The sequence below is a fragment of the Ctenopharyngodon idella genome, chromosome 13, assembly GCF_019924925.1.
Source record: "Ctenopharyngodon idella isolate HZGC_01 chromosome 13, HZGC01, whole genome shotgun sequence".
NCBI lineage: Eukaryota > Metazoa > Chordata > Actinopteri > Cypriniformes > Xenocyprididae > Ctenopharyngodon > Ctenopharyngodon idella.
This window is the reverse complement of record NC_067232.1, coordinates 14,420,303-14,435,442: the sequence shown is the minus strand read 5'-3', so window position 1 is coordinate 14,435,442 and position 15,140 is coordinate 14,420,303. Positions and strand designations below refer to the sequence as shown.

Genomic DNA, 15,140 nt, shown 5'->3' with positions numbered 1-15,140 from the left:
AAGTGATCACCATATGGAGGGGGTACTTGGCATCAAAATGTTTGAAAACAGTGTTGTGGGTCCCTATGTGACACTTTTGGCTTCACTAATTTAAGGAAAACCTACTGAACTCTCATTTAAAAGTGGCGCAGCAGCGCCGCTGTGAGGGCGCCAAGCGAACTGCGCTTTCAACAAGCCCACGTTGCAGACATCACCGGTACAGATTTAAACGCCCAGGATCCAATCACACAGATCAGAACCTCTAAATGAACACGATCCTTGAAGGGTCAAAGGAAGTAACTCTCAATATCATGCAATAAGCCCCGCTGCATTGCATCCAGCTTGCAACGTGGCAATCTGCTTACTTTACAAGCAAATCTGTCGAATAACCGTAACAATCTGTGCAGATGTCGGCTGATGAATTATTTAAATTAAAAAGAAGTACCTCGAGCAGCTGGAAGATAACCAGTCGCAGGCTTCACCTGTCTGATCCAGAGAGCCCGTTAAAGGCCCTTCAGTTCCTGTCTGTAGAGGTGACAACTGTGTATTCTTGACTTTCAGTCGTTTTACAGACTGTATCACTGATTTATTTTCTAAAAGATGCAATATGTTTATCTACATGACAAACCGGCAAATTGAGCCTCCACTATCCAAAAAAACACAGTCAGCCACATGTTTTCAGTCAGCGTGCGATACGGCGCATACCATTATGAGCGCGGAGGGGTGCCACAACTGCTCGCGTCCATTATAACATACTGTGAGAGAAAACAGCACCGTATTAGAAACACTATTGTTCCGTTTTCTTATAAATAATTACTCAAAAATCATTAAATAATAAGTATGCGATATATAAGATCCAATAGCTTGGTGACTCATGGATCGTTTTCCCTGTCTGAAACGCTCTGATCATACTGACGTAACATGTAAACGTAGTGTGCAACTTTGGGCAAATTCCAAACGGAAGGGAGCATCCCTATACCCTACTCCCTTCGAAGGGCATGAGCTGGGATGATCTCATGACAACGCAGCACGGTGTCCATCAGCTGATTAGTTGTTCTTGCGACAGAAATTTCTTATTATTGCTGTTAACATAGCTGTTGCAAATAAAGATACGTTTATATATATTTTAAAATATGTTATATATATATATATATATATATATATATATATATATATATATATATGTGTGTGTGTGTGTGCGCGTGTATTTCTCTCTTCTCAACTTTAAAACTTGCCATCTCATCTTTGGACACTGTAAGAAAACACATTTCTAACCTATGAAACCTATTTAAACATAACATGACAAAAATGTGTGAAATAGGCTATATCATGAAAAAAAACCCCAGCTTGAATTGGTATGTTTTTTAACTCGAACTCTCCCGCCATCTACCTTTAAAATGAATGGATCACGAGTAATCGCTGGGTCACATGACCATAAATAACAAAATTACTTCCTCGAAGTGACCATCGCATGTACCCTTTCCTAATGGCCTTCAAGGCTGCAAAAATGCCGAATGGAATTTGCCCTTTGTTGTGTTCAGTAGGATTCATCACAAAATACTCAAAGTGTGTATGTGTAGTACTTGTTTTAGCTATACTTGTGAGGACCAATTTTCCTCACTTCTATTGTAAAATACTTTCACAACCCACTCGTGAGGACATTTGACTGGTCCTCGCTAGTTAAAAAGGCTTATAAGTCAACTAAAAGAAGTTTCTATTTAAATCTAGTGTTTTGCACATGTTTCTGTGATGGGTCGGTTTGGGAGTAGGGTAAGGTGATAGAAAATATAATTGACCTGATATAAAATCAGTGGAAGTCTATGCAACGTCCTCACTAAGATAGCAAAACAAACTTGTATGTGTGTGGGTGTGTGTGTGTGTGTGTGTGTTCAGTAACGATCAAAAGTTTGGAAACAAAATACTATTTTTAATGTTTTTGTAAGAAGTCTCTTATACTCATCAAGTTTGCATTCATTTGATATTACTCCAGTCTTCAGTGTCACATGATCCTTCAGAAATCATTGTAATATGATGATTTGAAACTCAGTTATTATCAGTGTTAAAAACAGTTGTGCTGGTTTTTTTTTTTTTTTGGAACCTGTGATACTTTTTTCAGGATTCAGTGATGAATAAAAAGTTTAAAAAGAACAGCATTTATTCAAAATAGAAATCTTTTTTTTTAACAATATAAATCTTTACTATCACTTTTTATCAATTTAACACATCCTTGCTGAATAAAAGTATTAATTTCTTTCAAAAAAAGAAAGAAAAAAATTACTGACCCCAAAATTTTGAATGGTGTATAGGCCTAATGTAACAAAAGATTTTTTTTTTTTTTTTTTTTTTTACTTTTTATTCATCAAAGAATCCAGTAAAAATATCACAGGTTATAACAAAAATATTAAGCAGCACAACTGTTTCCAACATTGATAATAAATCAGTATATTAGAATAATTTCTGAAGGATCATGTGACACTGAAGACTGGAGTAATGATGCTGAAAATTCAGCTTTGCATCACAGAAATAAATTAAAGTATATTAAAATAGAAAACTTTGTATTATAGGCTCAAAACACTTCTGATGTTCAAATGTTACTGTCTCTTTGGTAAATTGCTTTGCTGTCTTTGTAAGGATGGATTTTACCAAGACTGAATTAAAGATTCCTATCCTATAATAAAACAATACAATTCACTAATTTGAAGAGAGGATCTGTGAGAAAGAGCACAGGACAACAGCTGACTCAATCTCATCTCTTCCCTCCCCCCTTTCCCCTCAGATCTCACCTAGCCATGCAAATCTCACAAATATACTATCTTAGCTGTTTGATGTGACATCAAAGTAAATACTTCTGGTGTAACTGGTAAGATGGTTTTACTCCCACATCAATAGAACAGGCAAGAATAAAGAAAACAAAACCTGTTCTAGTGTTTATGCCCCAATAAAGATCCTTATTAAATATTTGTTTTGATCCCCAAAACCAGATGTGTGTGACCCGTTAGCATAAATTTTGATTTATTTTGGACTTTGAAATCATTATGATCAGTAGATTATGGGAGGTTAATGCTACCGCAGATCTGTGTTCAGGATAGGTCACACTGAAGGCTTATGGACGAATGGAGCAGTAGGTACATCATCTAAAGACCTGTTGATTTCTGTCTATCACTGATTTAGCAAGATGTATGGAAGCGGCTAAATTAGATACTCTTTTTGCACGAGTGAGCAGTTGGCAACCAACTAAAAGGTATTAGCTAACTTATTACATCCTCTGACGAAAATCAGACTGATGAGTCTGTGTCCGTGAAATTAGCGCAAACCCGGGGCGTGTATTTCTGTGCGGCATCGGGACCCTGACGAATGAATAATTGAAAGTATGGGGTACCCAGAAAAAACAGAGATCTAAATTAAATCACAACTAATCTTATGATCAGCTGTTAAATCAGAAATACTGTAAATTTGAAGAGTCATTTAAATTTGGAGTCGGATTAAATTATTCACGGAATCAGAATGAAATTATAAACCAAAATTTTAATAAAACCAAGGTGATTTTTATAGAAGTGCCAGAAAAGATATACACAGTAGAACATCAAGAATTACTCTAAAAAATGCTGGGTTAAAAACAACCCTATTTGGGTTATTTTGCAATCCAAATATTTAACCCCAGCGCTGGGTTCGTCCCTTTTTGACCCAGCGCTGGGGTTAAATATTTGACCCAGCATGCTGGGTTGTTTTTTGTAACCTAAATTTTGGTGTAAAATGACTACGTTGCTGTATTTAAATGAACCCAAATGGGTTTTTAATTAAACCCAGAAATCTTAGACATTATAAAATCACTTGTACACACAGAATGACTATCAAAAGGTAAAAATTTATTAAAAACAAGAACATGGTCAAAAGTAACAACATGCATGTGAGATGAAAATAAGAAAAGAATTGCAAATCAACAGCCACACAGTTTATACAGATAAATGAAATTGTTTGTCACATTTCAGAGAACATTGATGAATAGAACTGGCATTTAAGACCAAATAAGACATAAAAATAAATAAATCTTATAAATAAGACAAATATAAGATTTTTGTTGTGCATATTATCCACCGCCAACGAAAACACTACACTATAAAATTATTCACTGGTTTCAACTTTAAGTAATTGTATTAAATATTGCAATAATTTATTTAAGTAAACAAAAGTAACAAGTTAACTTCCAAAGTTCACTCAATTTCAAACTTATAACTATAAATCCATAACCTTAAGTTGTTTACAAAACTACTTGGTAATAATTACTTAAAATCTCTATTGTTGCCTAAAATATGGAGCTATATTACAAGAGTTATAATAAGTTAACATGACTAAAGTTTTTTTGTTTGTTTTACAAACATGACTAAACACAAATAAACCACAACATTAACACTGACATTATAACATTTGTTAGTTATTGAATTCTCTAATGCTGCGTTCACACCGAACGCGTCTGATTTACATGTTAAGTCAATGTAAACGCGCGTCTAGACGTCCTGCGGCGCGAATGGTGTGGCGTGAATTGAGCGTTCACACGTGCGAATCGAGCGTCTGACGCCCTAGACGCCAGAGTTGAAAAATCTGAACTTTGGCGAATATTCGCGGCACGTTAACCAATCAGGGACTCTGCTTTGGTAGTCACGTGTGTATGATGTGATCAGCGGTGGAGACTAGAACAAAGATGGAGGACAAATTAATAGTCGCTGTGTGTGGCCACCCTGAGCTCTATGATGTGTCATCATATTTTTATCGAGACAGGAATAAAAAGGACCTTGCCTGGAAGAGGATAAGCGAGAAAATCGGACAATCTGGTAAGTTGTAAAACGCTTTGCATGATTTTAGCCATTGATACTAGCCCACCTGCTAGCTAGCAAAAGCCGGCCGGCATAACCGAGCTAAATTGCCGCTACTACTCAGCAGCATCCATATCCGCCATTATCTGGCAAGGAGGCCGGCAAATACACTGGGTAGCACACCAGGCAGAAGCCCCTCCCATGACGTGAATTCGCGTCTGAACACACTTTGTTTAGACGTGTGAATAGAGCGAATTTGACGCGTGTCTGAAGCATCTGACTTCAAAATGTTGAAGCGTCCAACGTGAATTTGACGCGCGATTCGCATTCGGTGTGAACGCAGCATAAGGCAGGTATACATGTGAAAGAATGTGAGTTTGAATGAGAGTGTGAATTCCTCCACTAAACAACAATGAACAAGCATCGAACATTTGTCAGATTATATGCTAAAAGTTCATTAAGTCCATGAATACGTACAGAACACGCATCACGGCCAATTTTCATGACCTCCTTAGGATAACTGATGTCCAGTCATGAAGCTCCATCAGCACAGCAAAGGCATGCAACATCCTTTAAATTGTCCAGGACAATCTTCTCCTTTAAAAGCACTGTCACATCAGTGATCTTCATTGGGGAAGGTCATTCTCCTTTTTGACCAGTATCATCCCTGTCGCCACCTGTTCATCATTGGGTTAAAAAGAGGAAAAAGAAAATTACTAGGGAACACAAAACAAATTCCTAAAACATTTGTTGGTTAAAACTGAATAATTTTCTGACAGGTGCATCCACATCAGTAAGGGTAGGTCAATAGTCTATTTTATCACTTCAAACACTTAATGTAGTTGTTTAATGTATCTTCTACAATGGTAGCACCAGTGAGTGCATTTAATTCGATTATTATTATTGACCAACCCAAATGATTCAATCATGATTCAAAAATAGAGCTGGGCGATATGGCCAAAAATATCGTCACAATACTTTTTTTCATATCATACGATAGCGATATTTATCACGATATTCAAATACCATTAATGGGGAAGGAAATTCTACATATTTGTTAGAACTTGAGAACAAATGCAAACAATTTGTCCACAGTTAAACTCCACAGAGTAAGCTACCTTTTAATTTAGGGCCCCATGAAATCCACTTTATTTTTCCCTAAATTCTGTTTTCCATTGTATTTTTCTGGATTCTATGTTTTATGATTTAATACAAATTTATCATAAAAATTTGTGTCTTACTAAATTAATAAAACTTTAACAATTTAATCAATCTTTTAAAAATGTAATCAAACAGTTTCAGTTTGAGTTTCAATGTTTATTTGATGGTAGTTTTTCTCAAATGAAACAGGGAAAAGCTTGTGAAGTGACTCAAGAGCAGCTCTGGAGATGAAGTTCATGTGGATTGTCCTCATACAGTGATACTGCAGATGGATTAGATTAATCCATATATGGTAAAAATGTCCAGAGCTTATTTTTAGCCATACATTTTATTGTGATCTCGACATGATATCGTTTACTGCCCAGCCCTATTCAAAAACCATATTTTTGCCACAATGTCTTAATTACACAGCATGTAGTGTGGAGTCCAGTCAGATGTTTTTCTGTCATTATGAAGCCTAACAGTTAACATGCCAAAAAATCATTTAAATAAAAATATAAATAACTACTTTTTTGTTTAAGTATTAAAACAGACATGACATACCTCACACATTTTGATGAACTTGGAGGGCTGCTCTTTAAAGTATTAGTTCACCCAAAAAAGAAAACTGTCATAATTTACTCTCCCTCATGTCCTTCCAAAACCATAAGACTTTTGCTAATCTTTGAAACACAAATGAAGATATTTTTTATATTCTCTCAATTTTTTGTCCATCCATTGCAAATCTGGGAGTCCAAAATTTTTTAATTTTCTGAACAGACATGATTGCTTTATAATGATATAAACAGATATAATTAAGGATTTTATTCATATATAAATATTGGTATGGATTACTACAATAACTGCATTTGTGAAGCTTAAAAATACTTATCTAGACTGTAAATGGATACAAATAAATGAATAAAAAAGATGACAATATTAAAAATATCTTCATTTGTCTTCCATAGATGGACAAAAGTCTTATTAAAGACATGAGGTTGGGTAAATGGTGACAATTTTTATTTTTGTGTGAACTATTCCTTTAAGAAAGGAAGACCAAGGAGAAGGGCTCCTCTCCATAGTTGGTTTGAGTTCTGCAATGAATAACACGGACATCAGTTATTTTAAAAAAAATGTCAAGAAGTCATACTGTTGTTGCATAAACATTTTAAGTAACGTTAAACAGGCAGAAGACAACAGAAACATTTATTTTCTAAAAATAAACTCTCATAAACTCAAAAGAATAAAGCACTCCTTAGGTCTCTGGCTTGATCTACAAAAACAAACATGGTTTTATCAAAAAAACAACTGATAACGACGTGGAATTTTAAACTTTACTTACCATAAATCATTTTGTCCCTCTCTTCTGAAGAAGCTGAGAAGATTGCGCATCCTCGCACAGCAGTCGCCTGTCGTTTAACGTTACTCCCAGAGCGGGCCAAATGAACACACAAAGCGCAACAAGTCTGAAATATTACATGCAAAACATTAATTTTAACAATTGTCGCTTCAACACCATCAAAATAAATCAACCTTTATTTTATCGCAGTTTCATTTCCTTAAGGAAAACTAGGTCATCACATTCGGGTTAATCGCGAAGATAAAAAAAAAAAAAATTAAACTGTGAATCTGTTGATAACCTTCCATTAACAGACTTAAAGGGTTAGTTCACCCAAAAATGAATTTATTACTCACCCTCACGCCGTTCCACACCCATAAGACCTTCGTTCATCTTCGGAACGCAAATTGAGATATTTTTATTTAAATCCGATGGCTCCGTGAGGCCTACATAGGGAGCAATGACATTTCCTCTCTCAAGATCCATTAATGTACTAAAAACATATTTAAATCAGTTCATGTGAGTACAGTGGTTCAATATTAATATTATAAAGCAACGAGAATATTTTTGGTGCGCCAAAAAAAAAAAAAAAAAAAAACGAATTATTTAGTGATGGCCGATTTCAAAACACTGCTTCAGGAAGATTCGGAGCGTTATGAATCAGAGTGTCGAATCATGATAGTGATTGAAAAAAAATGATAGTACACCTCGGACCCTGTCAATGTATGATATGCTGAATTCCAAAACAAAAGTCTCCCCGAGTAAATGGAAAAAAGGCCTAAATAAATAAATATAAATAAAAATTTAACAGGCCAAAGTCACCCGAAAATGATAGTACACCTCACAGTCTGACACTGTCGGCTGCTAAATTCCAAAATAAAAGCCCTCCAACACTCATATATACGATGTTTTGTCCATACATTCTAAAACTAAGAAAAGTCCTAGTTTCCACAGACCAATTTTACCTCAGATGGGGAGTACACGTTCTCATAGTGTCAACTACATTGTTTCAGGACATTCTGATGTTGTATTCCAAAATAAGAGCCCCCCAAACTTCAAATATACGCTGTTTTGTCTATACATTCAGAAAATCATAAAAAGAAAAGTCCTAGTTTCCACAGACCAATTTTACCTCAGATGGGGAGTACACGTTCTCATAGTGTCAACTACATTGTTTCAGGACATTCTGATGTTGTATTCCAAAATAAGAGCCCCCCAAACTTCAAATATACGCTGTTTTGTCTATACATTCAGAAAATCATAAAAAGAAAAGTCCTAGTTTCCACAGACCAATTTTACCTCAGATGGAGAGTACACGTTCTCATAGTGTCAACTACATTGTTTCAGGACATTCTGATGTTGTATTCCAAAATAAGAGCCCCCCAAACTTCAAATATACGCTGTTTTGTCTATACATTCAGAAAATCATAAAAAGAAAAGTCCTAGTTTCCACAGACCAATTTTACCTCAGATGGAGAGTACACGTTCTAATAGTGTCAACTACATTGTTTCAGGACATTCTGATGTTGTATTCCAAAATAAGAGCCCCCCAAACTTCAAATATACGCTGTTTTGTCTATACATTCAGAAAATCATAAAAAGAAAAGTCCTAGTTTCCACAGACCAGTTTAACCTCAGATGGAGAGTACACCTTCTCAGTGTCAATCACACCGTTTTAGGACATTCTGATGTTGTATTCCAAAATAAGAGCCCCCCAAATCTCATGTTTCGGCTGTTTTGTCTATACATTCAGAAAATCATAAAAAGAAAAGTCCTAGTTTCCACAGACCAATTTCACCTCACATTGAGAGTACACCTTCTCATAGTGTCACATACATCGTTTCAGGACATTCTGATGTTGTATTCCAAAATAAGAGCCCCCCAAACTTCATATATATAGGCAGTACATGCGTTTTCGGGGGCTCTTATTTTGGAATACAACATCAGAATGTCCTGTAACGGTGTATTTGACACTATGATAAGGTGTACAACCCCATCTGACATTAAATTGTTCTGTGGAAACTAGGACTTTTTACGATTTTCTGAATGTATAGGCAAAAAAGTGTATATATGAGTTTTTGGGGGGCTCCTATTTTGGAATACAACATCAGAATGTCCTGAAACAGTGTAGCTGACACCGTGAGAAGGTGTACTCTCCATCTGAGGTGCAATTGGTTTGTGGAAACTAGGACTTTTCTTTTTATGATTTTCTGAATGTATAGAAAAAACAGCGCATAGATATGAAGTTTGGGGGGCTTTTATTTTGGAATACATCATCAGACTGTCCTGAAACTATGTAGTTGACACCGTGAGAAGGTGTACTGTCCATCTGAGGTGAATTTGGTTTGTGGAAACTAGCACTTTTATTTTTATGATTTTTTGAATGTATTGACAAAACAGTGCATAGATTTTAAGTTTGGGGGGCTTTTATTTTGGAATACAACATCAGAATGTCCTGAAACGGTGTAGTTGACACTATGAGAAGGTGTACTCTCCATCTGAGGTTAAACTGGTCTGTGGAAACAGACCAGTTTATTTCTTTTCTTTTTATGATTTTATGACTGTTTAGACAAAACAGCATATATTTAAAGTTTGGGTGCCTCTTATTTTGGAATACAACATCAGAATGTCCTGAAAAGATGTAGTTGACACCGTGAGCAGGTGTACTGTCCATTTGAGGTGAATTTGGTTTGTGGAAACTAGGACTTTTATTTTTATGATTTTCTGAATGTATAGACAAAACAGCGCATAGATATGAAGTCTGGGGGGCTTTTATTTTGGAATACAACATCAGACTGTCCTGAAACTGTGTAGCTGACACCGTGAGAAGGTGTACTGTCTATCTGAGGTGAATTTGGTTTGTGGAAACTAGGACTTTTATTTTTATGATTTTCTGAATGTATAGACAAAACAGCGCATATATATGATGTTTGGGGGGGCTCTTATTTTGGAATACAACATCAGAATGTCCTGAAACAGTGTAGTTGACACCGTGAGAAGATGTACTCTCCATCTGAGGTGAATTTGTTCTGTGGAAACTAGGTCTTTTCTTAGTTTTAGAATGTATGGACAAAACATATATGAGTACGTATATATGAGTGTTGGAGGGCTTTTATTTTGGAATTTAGCAGCAGCCAGTGTCAGACTGTGAGGTGTACTATCATTTTCAGGTGACTTTGGCTTGTTAAATTTTATATTTATTTAGGCCTTTTTTTTCATTTACTTGGGGAGACTTTTGTTTTGGAATTAAGCATATCATACAGTGACAGGGTCCGAGGTGTACTATCATTTTCAGGTGAAATTGGTCTGTGAAATATATATATTTTTTCATTTATATTTATTTATTTAGGCCTGTTTTTTTATTATTTTTATTATTATTATTATTCAGGCAGACATTTATTTTGGATGTCAGCATGTCATACAGTGACAGGCTGTGAGGTGTACTATCATTTTCAGGTGAAATTGGGCTGTAAAATATGTATGTATTTAGTTATTTTCATTTATTCAGACAGACTGACTGAATAAATGAATGTGAAATCGCTTTGACAGAAGATTACTTGCTTTCAGATCAGTTCTCTGACGGTCTTACTGTAATAGCCAGTGTATGCAAAATATAGTGGCAGCTAGATTGACTGTGCATTTCGCGGTGGCTGCTGGCTTGACCGCAGTCTATAACTAAAAATGTCTCTTTGATTCAATAAAAGAGACCGTTGAGACATGAGACGAATGAGGCAAAAACCGCGAAAATTTCCATCTAAGTTCTTTTCTGACTTTTTTCGCCTTCAAATACATCTCAAATACTCTTGGACAGAAATAAGTGAGAATATCTTTAATTATTTATCTTTACTTACCATAAACCGTATTTCACTCGATTCCATCCGAAGACGCTGAGAAAATGGCGGCTTCTCGCACCGGAGTCCTCAGTGCTGTTAACGTGACGTGCATGCTCTCTTTCACGTCCGCGTTCCCAACCCAGCACTGCTGGGTTAAGATTAAGAAGGATCTTCAACCCAAAATTAGGTTAAATTTACCCAGCAGTCTTAACCCAGCGGTTGGGTTGAAAAATATAATACCAATAATACCATGGCTGCAGCAGGCGCAATGATATTACGCCGCGCCTGCGACCCTGCATAAAGACGGTTTATGGTAAGTAACGATAAATAATTAAAGATATTCTCACTTATTTCTGTCCAAGAGTATTTGAGATGTATTTGAAGGCGAAAAAAGTCAGAAAAGAACTTAGATGGAAATTTTCGCGGTTTTTGCCTCATTTTTTGCCTCATCAACGGTCTCTTTTATTGAATCAAAGAGACATTTTTAGTTATAGACTGCGGTCAAGCCAGCCGCCACCGCGAAATGCACAGTCAATCAATATATTTTGTGGTTCGCGCATACACTGGCTATTACGGTAAGACCAGGGGCGATTCTAGGGTCAGAGCTTTAGGGGTGCTGAGCACCCAATGAGCCCCACTGCCACCACCCACCCTCTTTTCACACAAAAACAAAAAATATGTTACAAAAAGTAAATGTAATATAGGCTACTTAATGCCAATAAGTTAGTATAGGAGTATGAGTAGTTACTGTTTTGCTTGCCACTATTCACTATATGTCAATTTATTGTTGTTGTTTCCTCACCTGGTTCTTCCTGCATACTCTCCCTTTCCCTTTCTCCTTCTTTCCCTTGGCACTGACAATCATACACAAATATGTTGTAGGCAGGAGAGTTGAAGTCAGTTTGTCATGTCACAAAAATGTTATGGAGACCATTTACAGATTCTAAGGATATGATCAAAAGGCACACAGAGGCGTGTCATTTTAAATGTCTTTATTATTATTATTATTGGGCTTAGAAACTTTTTTTAAATGACAAATTCCTTTCACAAGAGAAGCTGTATTCTCCATTGTGGGTTTGAAATAAAAAAAAAATAAAAGCAGGGGACCATTGCCTAGATAAGTAATTTGATACAACAACAGCTGGTTTGCATTATCTCTTACTTTAGCTTGCTTAACACTTTTCAGAAGAACAAAAAAAACAAAAAACAAAAACAAGACAGAGGTCATTATGGACTGTCCCTAGTCTCTCACCTGAATCTGTCTTTTTTTCTTTTAAAGAACTGTCGTATGTCCATTGCTCACTGGCAGGCCACACACACACACGCGGACACACACACACAGAGAATGAGAGAGAGTAATGCTAGGAGTTCAGGAGTTAAGTCTGGTTCAGGTTAAATCCTCTGTGTGTGAGGAATGAATAAATACAGCAAAAGAAAAACATTAAACTTTCTTTTATTGTCTAGTTTGATAGTCAGCCACAACTGAAAAATAACAGATATAAATCTAGGAATGAATAACAATTCATTTAAAAAGCCACAGTGAGTGTTTTCACACATACTGGTGGTATACAGTGATATGTCGTTTGTTTTCACTCTGGTCCAAACGCCAGGGCTTCATGTTTCCATGACGACTGACCAGAAAAGACGCACGTGACGTCATGTTTACATGACTCCCGATTGTTAAAATGAGTATCAAATTAACGATAAACTTTAACAACAGAGACACACGTACGCACTACACAGGTATGCAGTTTATTTGTCGCGCTGCTGTTTTTGTTTCACTCTAGCAGTTAATAAACAGAACTGCATGCGTCTTGCGGAAGAACATTGTAACCGGCGCTACTTCTCTCCGTTTATGACTATGGACGAGTCACTCAGGTCCTGTGCTACTCCACAGCGGCGGCGACCCGCTGAACTAAAATAGTCCGAAAATAAACACTTATTATAGGTGTACCATGGTGATTCAGGATACTGACTCCAGTACTCACCGATATGGTTTCGGAATCGGAACAACTCTAGGTAAAAGGAAAGAAGTGTGAGACACAGCTTTGGAGCAACTTAGTTGATTCACAACACTACATGATGGGTTCTCACTGTGTTTCGCGCTGGATGACGGTCGTGCTGAGCGGTGCAGGTACAGAGGAGAAGTAGAAGAAGAGAAGAGGATGACACCATTTGCTAAGGGGGATGTTTTCATTTTCATCCTTAACACATATATTTTAAACTACAAACTACGGAGTATGTTTTGGACATTATTTAACCTTGTAAAAGACGAACAAAAATTTTAGAATAACAACATTTCTTACTCCAAGTTTTAGGGGCGCTGAGCTCCTTTTCTAGCCTCGCCCATGGGTAAGACCGTCAGAGAACTGATCTGAAAGCAAGTAATCTTCTGTCAAAGCGATTTCACATTCAGTCTGTCTGAATAAATGAAAATAACTAAATAAATACATATTTTACAGCCCATTTTCACCTGAAAATGTTAGTACACCTCACAGCCTGTCACTGTATGATATGCTGACATCCAAAATAAATGTCTGCCTGAATAATAATAATAATAATAAAACAGGCCTAAATAAATAAATATAAATGAAAAAAAAAAATATATATATATATATATATATAGTTTCTTTAATAAAACATGGGCTCCCCTGTAAAAACGTGATTTGTTAAATTTTGGGGGGTCTCAAAAAATATTGACAATGTGTTATTTTGACGTGCAATTTCAGTTTTGTGTAATGTGATAATCGTGGATTATTATGTGTAGAATTGCAAAAATATAATTCATTCATGCATGACGGCGATTTAAACCTATCACTTCAATAAAGATAATTATACATGCTATTCTTGTCATGAGCATCAAGGTGTGGGAGCGCTGCGATGCAAATTTTTCTCATGTTTAGTACGTTAACTCGAACTGCAAAGGAAGCTGACCCCAGGCCTGTGTTAAGGTGAGGCATGTTATTCGCAATTATGTGTTGTGGCTTGGTTGTTAGGTGTGCGTGACTCTCGATGTATTAGACCTAATTGAACGGAGGAATTTTGGTATTCTTCTGTAGCCTGACGAGTAACTTTAACCGTTGTTCATGTGAACTCAAAGACAGCCTGATGCTTTGTTTATGGGCTATTTGTTGTTTCACCTAAGTCCACTGTATAGTTCGAACACTGGTTGTACAGTGCCGGTCAAAAGTTTTTGAATGGTAAGATTTTTTAATGTTTTTAAAAGAAGTCTCTTCTGCTCACCAAGGCTTCATTTATTTGATCAAAAATACAGCAAAAACAGTAATATTGGTAAATATTTTTACAATTTAAAATAACTTTTCTATTTGAATATATTTTAAAATGCAATGTATTCCTGTGATGGCAAAACTGAATTTTCAGCATCATTACTCCAGCCTTCAGTGTCACATGATCCTCCAAAAATCATTCTAATATGAAGATTTGCTGCTAAAAAAACAAAAAAATATAAAAACAACAACAACAAAAAAACATTTATTATTATTATCAATGTTGAAAACAGTTGTGTACAATTTTTTTTTCAGGATTAGGCTATTTGATGAATAGAAAGTTCAAAAGAAGAGCATTTATCTGAAATAGAAAGTTTTGCAACATTATTGTCTAGATTGTTACTTTTGATCAATTTAATGCATCCTTGCTGAATAAAAGTATGAATTTCTTTCATTTCTTTCCAAAAAAAAAGAAAAAAAAAACCCTCTTACTGACCCCAAAATTTTGAAAGGTAGTGATAATGTTACAAAAGCTTTATATTTCAGATAAATTCTGTTCCTTTGAACTTTCTATTAATCAAATAATCCTGAAAAACTGTTTTCAACATTGATAATAATAATAAATGTTTCTTGGTCACCAAATCATCATATTAGAATGATTTCTGAAGGATCAAGTGACGCTGAAGACTGGAGTAATGATGCTGAAAATCCAGCTTTGCCAACACAGAAATAAATAGCAAAACAGTTATTTGAAAATGGTAAAAAAAATTCACAATATTACTGTTTTTGCTGTATTTTGGATCAAATAAAT

The 15,140-nt window shown here is 35.8% G+C and overlaps 1 protein-coding gene and 1 long non-coding RNA gene across 8 annotated transcripts in view; both read right to left on the bottom strand.

The window, feature by feature from the left end:
• Positions 1 to 863, bottom strand: part of brf1a (BRF1 RNA polymerase III transcription initiation factor subunit a) — a 47,854-nt gene extending 46,991 nt beyond the window's left edge. Inside the window, exon 1 of the mRNA XM_051917498.1 lies at positions 425 to 863. The gene's annotated coding sequence lies outside the window, so the exon portion shown is untranslated. The remainder of the gene's footprint in view (positions 1 to 424) is intronic.
• Positions 864 to 3,824: 2,961 nt separating this feature from the next.
• LOC127525188 (uncharacterized) lies at positions 3,825 to 11,443 on the bottom strand. Of its 7 annotated transcripts, none has more exons than XR_007933271.1 (5): positions 11,121 to 11,443; positions 7,626 to 7,715; positions 7,273 to 7,396; positions 6,495 to 7,024; positions 3,825 to 5,467 (listed from the first exon to the last, which is right to left on the bottom strand). It is a non-coding gene; the product is annotated as an uncharacterized LOC127525188 (long non-coding RNA). The 7 variants fall into 7 exon arrangements; XR_007933272.1 differs by lacking the exon at positions 11,121 to 11,443 and adding an exon at positions 8,903 to 9,112 and having other exon boundaries at positions 7,626 to 8,234; XR_007933267.1 differs by lacking the exon at positions 11,121 to 11,443 and adding an exon at positions 8,903 to 9,112.
• Positions 11,444 to 15,140: the final 3,697 nt, after the last annotated feature.